Source organism: Eptesicus fuscus, chromosome 13 (assembly GCF_027574615.1).
Source record: "Eptesicus fuscus isolate TK198812 chromosome 13, DD_ASM_mEF_20220401, whole genome shotgun sequence".
Classification (NCBI taxonomy): domain Eukaryota; kingdom Metazoa; phylum Chordata; class Mammalia; order Chiroptera; family Vespertilionidae; genus Eptesicus; species Eptesicus fuscus.
Window position 1 is genome coordinate 61,795,101 of NC_072485.1, and position 12,774 is coordinate 61,807,874.

The 12,774-nt window shown below is 42.0% G+C and overlaps 1 non-coding gene across 1 annotated transcript; it reads right to left on the bottom strand.

The window, feature by feature from the left end:
* Positions 1-555: 555 nt before the first annotated feature.
* Positions 556-663, bottom strand: LOC114234275 (U6 spliceosomal RNA). Its single transcript, XR_003620460.2, has one exon. It is a non-coding gene; the product is annotated as a U6 spliceosomal RNA (small nuclear RNA).
* Positions 664-12,774: the final 12,111 nt, after the last annotated feature.

The following is a 12,774-nucleotide window of genomic DNA, read 5'->3' on the forward strand; positions in this document are numbered from 1 at the left end:
AATCCAGGAAAGAAGGATCTGATAGGAGGATATCATCAAAGACAAGGGATATAAATACACATACGCACATATGTACACACACACATGCACACCATACACCCCGAGTTCTTACCTGGAAATAGCTTTTTTTTTTTTTAAAGAAACCTCTGTAGACTGAGCAAAACAAATAGGATTAAACATATATATCTTTGTTTTTAGACAATTTTTCCTAAAATATACATTCTCTGAATGTGGGAGAGGCAACTAGGAGCATTTGTGCTCACAACAAGAAACTGGCAATCAAAAATATTTTACAGAGACCAATGGGAGAAGCTTTCCTTGTGCTTCCCGCCTTGGGGCTGGAGGAAGTAGCCAGGACCTTTTGGATGCTTGCTACCTGTTTATCTTTTCAGGGGGCCAATTAAACATGGAATGCAGAATCGGTGTGCCTCCAGCAGTGATCTTGGCCAGACTCTTTCCTTGGGATGGAGTGAACTGTAGGAAGCCAACCATTAGAGATTAGTTGGCAACCTGGCTGAAACATTGCTTCTCACCAATCAAATCCAGCAGCAGAGGAAAGCACTTCATCTCTACTCTTTTTTTTTTTTTTTTTCTTGTGCAGGGGCCATGCTAATCTTCTCTGTGTCGGCCCAATTTTAGTATACATGCTGCCGAAGCGAGCACCAGCTCTACTTTTTAAATTTGTTCAAATTAATGAACTTGTAATACTGTAACGCCAGAAAAAAAGCTAACAATTCCTAACTCATATAGAAAATTTGATTTTGTTCAGCCTCTTAATTTTTTTTCTCCTAATCCCTACCTCCCTATCTCAGACATATAACATATACCACATTACTCTACACACATGAGAACCCCTTAGGACAAGTAGAGAGTATATAATGATATGAATATATATATATATATATACACATATATATATATATATATGTAAATTATAATTTTTATAGCGAACAATTGTAAGTATCATTCAGAATTGGATGATTTGATAAATGATGACTGTATAGTTATTTATGTCACACCTAAATGCATGAAACTTGGCTGTGTTAAACTTTATCTTGTAGAAACTTTGAGAAAACCATTTAATTTATAGTTGCTTCAATTTATCTACCTGTAAGAAGATAATAATTTCAGATTCATCGTTGTGATATGATTAAATGAAACCACAAACCATTGCCAAGAAAACTATAACGTGATGAAAATCATTGAGATAATGGTTAAGATCTTTCGTTCTAGAGGCTCTGTAACCAATAGCAGTGGATTCAAGTGAGGTTTGCTACCTTTTAGCTGTGCAAACTTTGTAAAGCCTCCAGACTTGAACATGAGCTGCCTCATTTGTAAAAAGAGAATGATAATAATATCTATTCTACAGAGTTGTTTTGTAAGGTTTAAATCACATAATGAATATTAAGCTGTTAACACAGTGTCTGGCCAGCAATAAGTACTTAATAAATTAACAGCCAGGGTCCCATTGGAGAATATATGGCTTACACAGTTTAGAGTAATTTGAGGAGCATTCAATAAAAGGACAATTTGCAAAGATATGCAGAAGACATCGGAAAACCACAAGAGAGAGTGCAGGGCTATTACCATCACTGTATGGGAAGGAGTGAAGAGATGGAGTTATCTGACCCAGCAGAAGAGTGTAAGGAAGAGAAACCTGCCTTAAGAGGTCCTGAGAGGCCTGGCATGTGTTGCTCAATGGTTAGAGTGTTGACCCATACATCAAAGGTTCACAGGTTTGATTCCCAGTCAAGGGCATGTACCTGGGTTCCAGATTCAATTTCTGACCCCAGTTGGGGCATTTTCAGGAAGCGCCCAATTGATGTTTCTCTCTCTCATTGATGTTTCTCTCTCTCATTGGTGTTTCTCTCTCTCTCTCTCTCTCTCTCTCTCTCTCTCTCTTTCTCTCTCTCTCTCTCTCTCTCTCTCTCTCTCTCTCTCTCTCTCTCTCTCTCTTTCTCCCTCCCTCGCTTCCTCCTTCCCTCCTTTCCAATCACTCTAAAAATCAATGAGAAAAGTATCCTCAGGTTAGGATTAACCAAAAAAAAGGAGGAGGGGGGGGGGAGAAAAAGAATTGCTGGAAGCTTTGGCAGAGGGACTCCTTAGCCCAAGGAGCTCTTGCATAGAACTCATTCTTTTCCCTTTCTTCAATCTCTATCTAGCTCTTTGTTCCATTGACCTACCCAAGTAGAATTTAGAAGGCAAGGAAGCCATTGATGTAATCCAGAGTTCAGTTGTTGTTTTTATAAAGAGACTAAGAGTAAATATTTCAGGCTTTCAAGCCATAGGGTCTCTTGAAAATAGCCATGTAAACAATGAGTGTAACTATGTTTCAATAAAACTTTATTTACATAATCAGGCTATAGTTTTCTAGATGCCTGATGTAGTCCATACAAATCAGATTCCTAGTGGAGAGAGGAGAAGACTGGAACATGAATCAGGAGGGGCAGATGGAGGACATCAGCTCAAAGCCATGTTAGCCGTGTTAACTTTTGCTATGCTTGCTCTTAATATGAATGCCATTTAAACTATATATGAACTGAATATATTAGCATATTTTCTTCAGCTCTATAGTGGCTTGTGTTTAATCATTCTGACCTTACACAGGTGTGCTACAGAAAGCTGCACATAATCAAAGCTGTATATGCTCCATGAAGGTAGCGACTGCATTTTCTTCACAGCTGTGAATCCTGGGCCTACCTCAGTGTTCTGGTGTATCATAGGTATTCAATAAGTGCTGAATAAATTAATGAATCCCAAAGGTATTAGATGTCCTAGGAAAAATGAGGCCATCAATTTGCATAGAAGTGTAACAAACACACAAAAAGTACACATTTTAAATATACAGGCTCAATAAATTTTGACAAAGTTGATACATCCATTTAAGCATCACTCACACTAGAAAAAGAAAGTCATTTTCTGATATACATATTGCAAATATCTTTGCCTACCCTGGCTTGTTGTTTTACTTTCTGAATGGTGTTTTCTGAAGATCAAAAGTTTATTCCAATATTGTCTGATTTATCAACTTTTCCTGTACGGTTTCCATTTAAGGCCTCTGTAAGAAATATTTTCATACTTTAATAATATTAGAATATTATCCTGTGATGACTTCTAGAAACTTTATTGTTTCTATAGTCTAAAGAAATGTACTTTAGAGAAATATGCTTTTGTGTATGTTGCAAAATAACTGTCAAGATTCAGGCTTTACTTATGGGTATGATATTGACCCAGAATCATTTATTGAAAAGACCACCTTTTACTCATTGCACAGAAGAAGACTGAGTAGCAGCTTAATAAGAATTATACATCATAGAGGTAGTAATAAACATTGCTAAGAAGTAGAACAATGTTACAAGAGTTTCAGAGGCAAAATTAGTCTGTGGTGATAGAGGATATGTGTTAGAGACAAGATTTTGAAGCTTGTTTTATTGCACAGGAGATAATAGATGTTACCAACAACAATAAAGCAAGGTTTAATAGATATATCCCTTGCAATGGTTTTATTTTTATATTTTTAGCTACAACAAAATTAAGAGAAGGAAAAAACCAAGGAAGGCATTTTTAGATGGGATAAAAAGTGTCTTTTGTTTTGTTTTGGTTTTCTTTTTTTTTTAAACCAAAATGGAAAAAAATATAGGGCATGCAATATAAAATAAAGAGAAGAAGCAACAAGTATGGCATAGGGCAGTTGTTTTCAAACTGCAGCATGAATTACATACTTAGAGGGCTTAACATGCAGATTTCTGGGTCCCACCTCCAGGAGTGAGACCAGATAATTTGCATTTCTGACAAATTCTTAGGTATGCTATTGTAGCTGATGCTGCTGGCCTGGGAACTATATTTTGAGAACCACTAGTATAGAGTAACCTTTGAAAGAATAGTAAAAGAATATATCCTATATAATAAAAGGCTAATATGCAAATTGTCCCCTCAGGAGTTCAACTGACCGGGAGTTCAACCGACTGGGAGTTTGACCACTCACTATGATGTGCGCTGACCACCAGGGGGCAGCACAGAACAAAGGAAGGCCCCAGCCAGCAGCCAGCAGCCAGGGAAGGGAGGCCCCAATCAGCCCTGATCACTGGCCAGGCCTAGGGACCCTACCCATGCACAAATTTCATGCACTGGACCTCTAGTATATATATATAAAAGCCTAAGTGTTTGTCCAACCGTCCAACCAGTAGCTATGATGCGCACTGACCACCAGGAGGTAGGTGCTCAATGCAGGAGCTGCCATAATGCTCACTGGCCATTTAAAAAGAAATGGCATTGCGGACCTGGCACCGACAAACCAACACTCGGCTTCCCCCAAGTGGGACACAGGCCCCGCCACCAACCTGGAGCGACACCCCACCAAATCTCAGCCAACGCTGCCAAGACCCCATGGCACAAAATGTGGCCCACAGCCCAGCCCAGCCAGGAAACAGTCACTGTGGGCACCAGGTAATGACATCATGTAGCAATCCCTGGCTTCCTCTCCCTAGTGAATAGCCTCCTTGGAGTTTCTTCAGCCCAGGAACACGACTTGCTTTATAGCCAGGTGCAACCATTTTACACTTTAACCAAATGTCTGTGAAGCGTTTTCCCATCCCTCATCTCATTTGATCCTCACAGAAGTCCTGGAGTAGGTAGATTTGAGACTCTGTGGAATCCTATTTTCTTTTCATTAGCCAGAAAACGGAGATTTAGAAACTTGACCTGACTGAAAAGAAGTAAGAAATAGTGGAACTTGAAAATGACTTGAGGTTTTCTCACTGCACAGAATAGAGTCAAACACTGCTACAGTTAAATATTTTACCCTTTGTTCTCCCTTCGTGATCTACAATAATAATCTGTTTCATGTTGATATTTACTGCTGTGTTGCTGACAGTTACCTGAAGGAGAAGTTGGGATGCTTCACTGGGCTGGAAAAAGTTTAGCTAAATCAGAAAGCAGGTCTAATTAAGCAAGTTTATTCTATATATATAAAAGGCTAAGTTGACTCACACATGTGTGATACCTATAAAGCTCTCACTGGTGCCAATCACATGCGTGTGTTTCAATCTGTCATTGTTGATCATGAATTTGGTTGATACTTCTATTATAGAGAAAGAGTGAATAGCGATATTAAAATATTTCTTCTAATTAACTTCCTTTCAATGTGCACAAATCCGTGCACTAGGCCTCTAGTGTGTAAATAACAGCTACTAGAGTGATGATATTGAACAGTGATTTAAATAATAATTCAAATACTTGCTTCAAAGAATTGTAATGTGTTTTATTTGACTGAAGCACAGGACCTGGGCATAGACTTCTGGCATGTAAGAGCATAAGCAATGTGGGCCTAGGATTATGAAAAAAATTCTAATTTACTAAGAAATGGTATGGCCATGTAGCTAGTAAAGAGTATAATTACTTTATAAATCATTTTTCCTGAGCCAGCATCCTATTATCTCCATAACTTTGTAAATAGTGCAGTTTCCCTCTGCAGTATTTCTACCAAAAGTCAGCCTGATTGGTTTAAGAGCTGTAAGTAGCACTCCATGATAATTTAACAGATTAATAATTGTAAGGAACAAAATCACCATACAGCATTGTTTTAATTCCATACATTGTGACTTTCACTTTCCATCAACTTACATTCCTAGGATAGAGATTAGTTGAACCACCACTATGATCAAGTGAATCTAGGTGAAAGGGATTTTCTTTAACATCCAGGGAAATTAGTTAATAAAAGTGTTAATTTAGAGTCAAGTTGATGTTTACATATAGCAAAACATTACATTTATATGTTTCTGGAAAATCAAAAGAAAATATAGGTTTGTAGCAAAATTAAAATTGAGGTAAACTTACAAATAATCAGCATACTGCTTCTATAAACAAAAGGTTACATTGATTTTAAGTACTGAATAAAAATTAAATTATGGGGGAAAATTTTAACTCCATATTCTTCAGTCTTTGTTTGTAAAAGTCAGTCTAGGTGTCCTTAATAGTGATGCAGCTGTTTTCTTTAAGGAAAATGCATGCTTTAGGAGAGCTGACATCTCTAAAGAAGGTGCAGACACTCTGGCAAGTCTCACTGACTATTGTCCCTGTCTAGTTTAATAGCTGGTGATGGGTTAATCCACAGCATTTCTGAGAATTCTCTTTTTTTAATTGATTGTTTGGGGGGTAACATCTATATTAATAAAAGGGTAATATGTTAATTAGACTGGATAGACCGGACGTCTTCTGGACATCATTCTGGACATTCTTCCTGACAAAGCCAGGGGTGTGGTTGGCCTGCAAATCCCCAACAGCCCTTTGCCTAGGCTGGCCCCACACCCCAGCGGGGACCCCCATCCCCATCAGGGGCATGGCCAGCCTGCAAACCACCTGTGCCCCTCACCCAAGCCGGCCCTGCCCCCCAGCGGGAACCCCCACCCCGATGGGGGAGTGGATGGTCTGCAAACCACCTGTGGCCCCTTGCCCAGGCTGGCCCCACCCCCAGTGGGGACCCCTACCCCAATCTGGAGTTTGCCTGCCTGCAAACACCGGTGGCCCCTCGCCCAGGCTGGCCCCAGCCCTAGTGGGGACTCCCCACTCTGATCCGGGGCCCCCTTCAGGGAAGACCAGCGCCCCCACCCATGCACCAGGCCTCTATCCTATCTAATAAAAGAGTAATATGCAAATTAACAATCACTCTGCTACACCCACAAGCCACACCCACCAGCTAATCAGGAGTGAGTATGCAAATGAACCCAACCAAGATGGCTGTGGCCATGGAGCAAGCAGGAGGCTTGGGTTTCCCTGGCAATGGAGGAAGCCAAGCTTTCCACACACCCTGGCCAGCACAGGCCTCCACTCAAGGCTACAAAGTTTCAATTATAGAAGATAAATAAATCCCAACAAAAATGGCGGCAGCCACAGAGCTGGAGAGAGCAGGAGCCTTGAGTTTCCCCTGGTGATGGAGGAAGGCAAACTTCTACAGCCCTGGCCTGCCTTGGCCTTCAGTCAAGGCTACAAAGTTTCAATTATAGAAGATAAATAAATCCCAGATCCCACAGATCCCAGGGCCTCCGCTTGGGTCGCCAGGGGGCATGGCCAGTCTGAAAACCACCACAGGCCCCTCGCCCAGGCCACCCCACGCCCCAAGGGAACCCCCACCCTGATCCGGGACACCCTTCAGGGCAAACCAGCCGGCCCCCACCTGTGCATCAGGCCTCTATCCTATCTAATAAAAGAGTAATATGCAATTTGACCATCACTCCAACACACAAGATGGCTGCCCCTATGTGGTCAAAGATCCTGCCCCCATGTGAACACAAGATGGCTGCCACAAGATGGCCAGCAGGGGAGGGTAGTTGGGAGGGACCAGGCCTACAAGGGAGGGCAGTTGTGGGTGATCAGGCCAGCAGGGGAGGGCAGTTGGAAGGGACCAGGCCTGTAAGGGAGGGCAGTTGGGGGCGATCAAGCCTGCAGGGGAGGGCAGTTAGGGGTGACCAGGCCGGCAGAGGAGGGAAGTTGGGGGTGACAAGGTCTGGAGGGAAGGGCAGTTGGGGGGACCCAGGCCTGCAGGGGAGGGCAGTTAGGGGCAATCAGGATGGCAGAGTAGCAGTTAGGCATCAATCAGGCTCACAGGGGAGTGGTTAGGGGGTGACCAGGCTGGCAGGCAGAAGTGGTTAGGGGCAATCAGGAAAGCAGGCAGGTAAGCAGTTGGGAGCCAGCAGTCCTGAATTGTGAGAGGGATGTCCGACTGTCCGTTTAGGCCCGAGGGATCAGGCCTAAACGGGCAGTTGGACATCACTCGAGGGGTCCCAAATTGGAGAGGGTGCAGGCTGGGCTGAGGGACACACACCCCCATGCATGAATTTCATGCACCAGACCTCTAGTCCTATATAATAAAAGGGTAATATGCAAATTGACCCTAAAGGCAGAACGACCAGAACAACCACTGGACCAGTCACTATGAGGTACACTGACCACCTCTCGGTCCCTCCCCCCAGCCATCAGGCACTGATCACCTGATGGCGAACGAGGAACCAGAGGTGGGTGGCAGCAGGGGGTGGGGCCGGCTGCGGGCAGCTGGGGAAGATGGCCCTAATCACAGGCCAGGCCTAGGGACCTAACCCGCACACAAATTTTGTGTGCTGGGCTTCTAGATTGTTAATAAAATTATATAGGTTTCAGAGGTACAATTCTATAATACATCATCTGCATATTGTATCATGTGTTCACCACCCCAAATTGTCTCCTTACATCATCATTTATACCCCTTTACCCTCTTCTGCCTCCCCCATCTTCCTTTCCCTCTTGTAATTACCATACTGTTATCTGTATCTATGCTTAATCCCTTCACCTTTATACTCAGCCTCCAGCCCCCTTCCCCTCTGACAGCTGAGAATTCTTACATAGACAAAAATCACAGTGGAATTTGCCAGAACTCAGTACATTAGTATATTAACAATTTGAAAAAGGTACTGAATCTGGAGATACAATAGATGAAAACCTGGGGAAATGGCGATTGTGATAGCATCAATAATGAAATTCATTCTATATAGGTATAGCTGAGACTTGGTAAGGCAAATCTCTCAGCTCTTCAAAATGAGTCTAAAATGTCCAATAGCTTTCATCACCCTCAACCTGGGTCTGATCTGCCAACAATGAAGACGAGGCAAATTGAATTTCTAAGCTTTAAGCAATGGGTCAGCAAATCCCTTATTGGTTCTTGGCTCTTTAAAATAATTGAATGTGTGATTTTATTAAGCAGACATTAAAGACAGAGGAAGTAAAAGACTCCATGGAAAGCTGCTTATAAAGAACCATTTAATTAAATCAAAGTAGAATGTTCTGCTTTTTCTTTCCCTTTCTTTATTGATTAAGGTATTACATATGTGTCCTTATCCTCCTATTGCCCCCCATCCCTGCTCATGCCCTCACTCCCCTGGTGTCTGTGTCCATTGGTTGGGCTTATATGCATGCATACAAGTCCTTTGGTTGATCTTTCCTCCTAACCCTCACCCTCCTCTACCTTCCCTCTGAGTTTTGAGCATCTGATTGATGCTTCTCTGTCTCTGGATCTGTTTTTGTTCATCAGTTTATGTTGTTCATTATAAACCACAAATGAGTGAGATCATGTGGTATTTATCTTTCTTGACTGGCTTATTTCACTTAGCATTATGCTCTCCAGTTCCATCCATGCTGTTGCAAATGGTAGGAATTCCTTCCTTTTTACAGCAGCATAGTATTCCATTGTGTAGATGTACCATAGGTTTTTAATCCACTCATCTGCTGATGGGCACTTAGGCTGTTTCCAAATCTTAGCTCTTGTAAATTTTGCTGCTATGAACATAGGGTTGCATATATCCTTTCTGATTGATGTTTCTAGTTTCTTGGGATATAGTCCTAGAAGTGGGATCACTGGGTCAAATGGGAGTTCCATTTTTAGTTTTTTGAGGAAACTCCATACTGTTCTCCACAGTGGTTGCACCGGTCTGCATTCCCACCAGCAGTGCATGAGGGTTCTTTTTTCTCCACATCCTCGCCAGCACTTGTCATTTGTTGATTTGTTGATGATAGCCATTCTGACAGGTGTGAGATGGTACCTCATTTTTATAGTAAAGCATCAAATTGTTTGTGGTTACCCAGAAAAATATTCAGTCATGAAAGTTACGACCTCCTTTAACATTGAGTGAAGCACAATGTATCCTTCCAGGATGCTCCAGTCTTTGATGATCAAGCAGGGGCATTCCTCCCGGCCTCCTGCTGGGCACTATCTGTGGGGATCACTAAGGGACTGCTGCCACTCATTGGACTGTAGAATGACATGCCCATTCCCATTTTCCCACAAGGAAAAACAATCAGTCCATATGACACAGTCCCCCTCTCTCTAATCTATACAGAAATTATAAACTTGAACTATATGTTTATTAATTGCAACATGTTGAATAGCTTTATGTTTTTTTTCTTCTTAATATCAAAGGCAACTTACAAAACAATACATTTTCCCTCCGCCACAACCATATTTAACCTCTCTGCCAAAAACTAAATTTATTTTACTGGTGTGGAGACCTTGATGAATGTTTTCTGTGTTTCAGGGTTCTTCAATTAGAACAGGTTCTATATTCTTGCATTTTATTTGGGATACAGCTAGCTATGTATTTCTTTAAAGGGCTGGATAATAAATATTTTACGTTTTGCAAGGTCCATGTCATAAGTATTCAATTCTGCCATCGTAGTGGCATTTAAATTGGAAACAGACTGACCTGGGTTTGACATCTAGTTCTGCCATTATGTGACCCAGGATAAGATATGTAACAACTCAAGTCTTAGAATTATGACTAAGTCTCTAAGCTGTAAATCATCTGTAAAATGGCATAACAAGGTCTTTCTCAAAGGCTTGTTGGGAAGGCTATTGAGTCCCTCGTTTGTCCTGGAGACAGTACCACACCATTCCACTCAGGGCTCATCCCCCCAACAGTGGCTTGTGGAGTTGTTATTAGCCCCTAGGAAACTTTCGGCAATAGATTCAAAGGGATTAATTGTGGGTCACAGAGCTAGCAACATAAAACTGGGATTCTGAACCAACATTTCTGAGAATCCAAAGCCTTTTGCTCCTTCTAAACTGTGATAATCTGGCTCACACTTTGCTTCCTGATAAGAACAAGAGAGCAGGCCTAGTCACTTTGGCTCAGTGAATAGAGCATTGACCTGCAGACTGAAGGGTCCATGGGTTCAATTCCTGGTGAAGGACACGTAACTTGGTTGCAGGCTCAATTTCTGGCCCTGGTCGGGGTACATGCGGGAGGCAACCAATCCGATGTGCCTCTCTCACATAGATGTTTCTCTGTCTCTGTGTTTCTCCCCCTCTCTTTCACTCGCTCTAAAAATCAATGGAAAAATATCCTAGGGTGTGAATTAACAACAAAATAATAATAAAATGAGAGATCATGCAAAAAAATGACTAGCATATTTGGTGGCCTGTGGTAGGTACTAAATAAATGTTGGTTTTCTTTCCCTCACTAGAGAGTCAATCCAAGGCTTGTTAAAGGCAGCACCAGAAAGATAGTCTGATAAATCTTTATGAGGAGAGAAGAGAACGGGAAAGAAACCTATCAGAAAATATCAACAGCTTCAAGTAGAAAATCCAATAGTTGTCTGTCTCTCATGCACGAGCAGTTTCTGATGCGCAACAAAATAAGACTTGAGGCCTGAAGCCTGCTGCAGCCCTGAACTCTCCAGGGAGAACACGCCTGTTAAATTTTCAGCTCCAGAGCGCATCTCATTACTTTCAGTGGTGCCTGTTAGTATGCCTAGGCATTAGCAATATGACGTTTCTCTCCTAAGCTTGCATTCTTTCCCGGAGGCCCAGAGATGAACCACAGTATGTGGCAAGGCCAGTGCTAGAAAGAGACGCCTGCCATCAGGACCCTGAGTAACTACCAGCTCTATACCACCCTAAAGAAGGCAGCTGCTCATATGGTATCCCCTTGTTCTCCTTTCCTTTTTCAGAGAGAACTTTTCTTATCTAACAAGGATACTGTCAGGTCCTGTAGAGCTCAACTACAATTATACAGACCAATGGATGTTACTAGGAGATAGGCTTTGCCTTTATATTACTGGAGAAAGTCTACCTAGTCTTCATTTTCAGTTACAGCAGAGAAATAATGGAGGGAGCTCTGGAGTACAGGTTAGACTTCTAGCCCATTCCTCTTTTCCAGACAAAAGTCCAGAGGGTCTGATCTGAATGATCAGGCTCCTCAAAGATAGGGCTAAGGGAGGAGAGTTTGTCTGCCACTCTGCTCTTATATACAGGGAGGTAGGTGGATCTCAGGCACTTTTTATTGGACAGTATTAGAGAAAAACATCCAAGTCATCTTCTAGGCAAGAGAAGCAGAAACAGTTCAAGAATCAGGATGAGATAAAGGTCAGAATAGGAAGATCTGGACAAATTATTTTCATGGGCTAACACAGCTAGAATTTTTACTTCTAATAGAATATATAGAGTAAGACCATATCAAGGGGCCAGGAGTGAATGGACATACCAGAGACTTTTGACTAAAAGACCTTTGGCTAAAATAAAGAGATGAATATTTGCCTAACTCCTAAGAGTGAGTTAAGGGGCCTTGAGAAGGAAGGATAGCCACCTCAGGTCAGGTGCCTGCCCTGATACACAGTTTTGATATAGTTTTAAAAAACACACACCTGCCGGGATTCTTGTTCCAGCATTACAAAGGGTTTAGCAATCTGGAGAAAGGCTGTGTGTGGATTAAGTAAGAGTCCAAAGACTAAAGATAATTTTGAAAGGCATTGGGGATCAGAGGAACTTCAGCTAAAGGAGCTAAAGTTCTCCTTGTCTCAGGACCCTTGCTTTTTATTAACACAATTTGTCCTAAGGCAAGGTGGAGATAATACACTTCAAAGGGTAGGGTACAGAAGCATTGTCAGATTGGGGAATAGCCTATGGCTGTTCAGGTGTTTGGCCAACAGGAGGCAATAACATGTAGATGGAGATGCCCTGAGCTGTCTGGCAGCAAACAATCATCCTATTCAGGTTTGGGGGAAGTGCCTTTTAGCCATTCCAACAGGTGATTACATATGTGACTCAGTCCTTTGTTGAGTCCCCAAGTTTCATCAACCTTTTGATGAAACCCTTGTAATTATGACATGCTGGAATTGGCTTTCGGCACACACCTGTTACTTCCACCAGAAGACCTTCCTGAGAACATGTATTTGCTCCTACAGAGAGTTCTAAAGCAGAAAGAACACAGTATCTCTTGTGGAGTAAAGAATGATTATGGGGAAAACAGAACA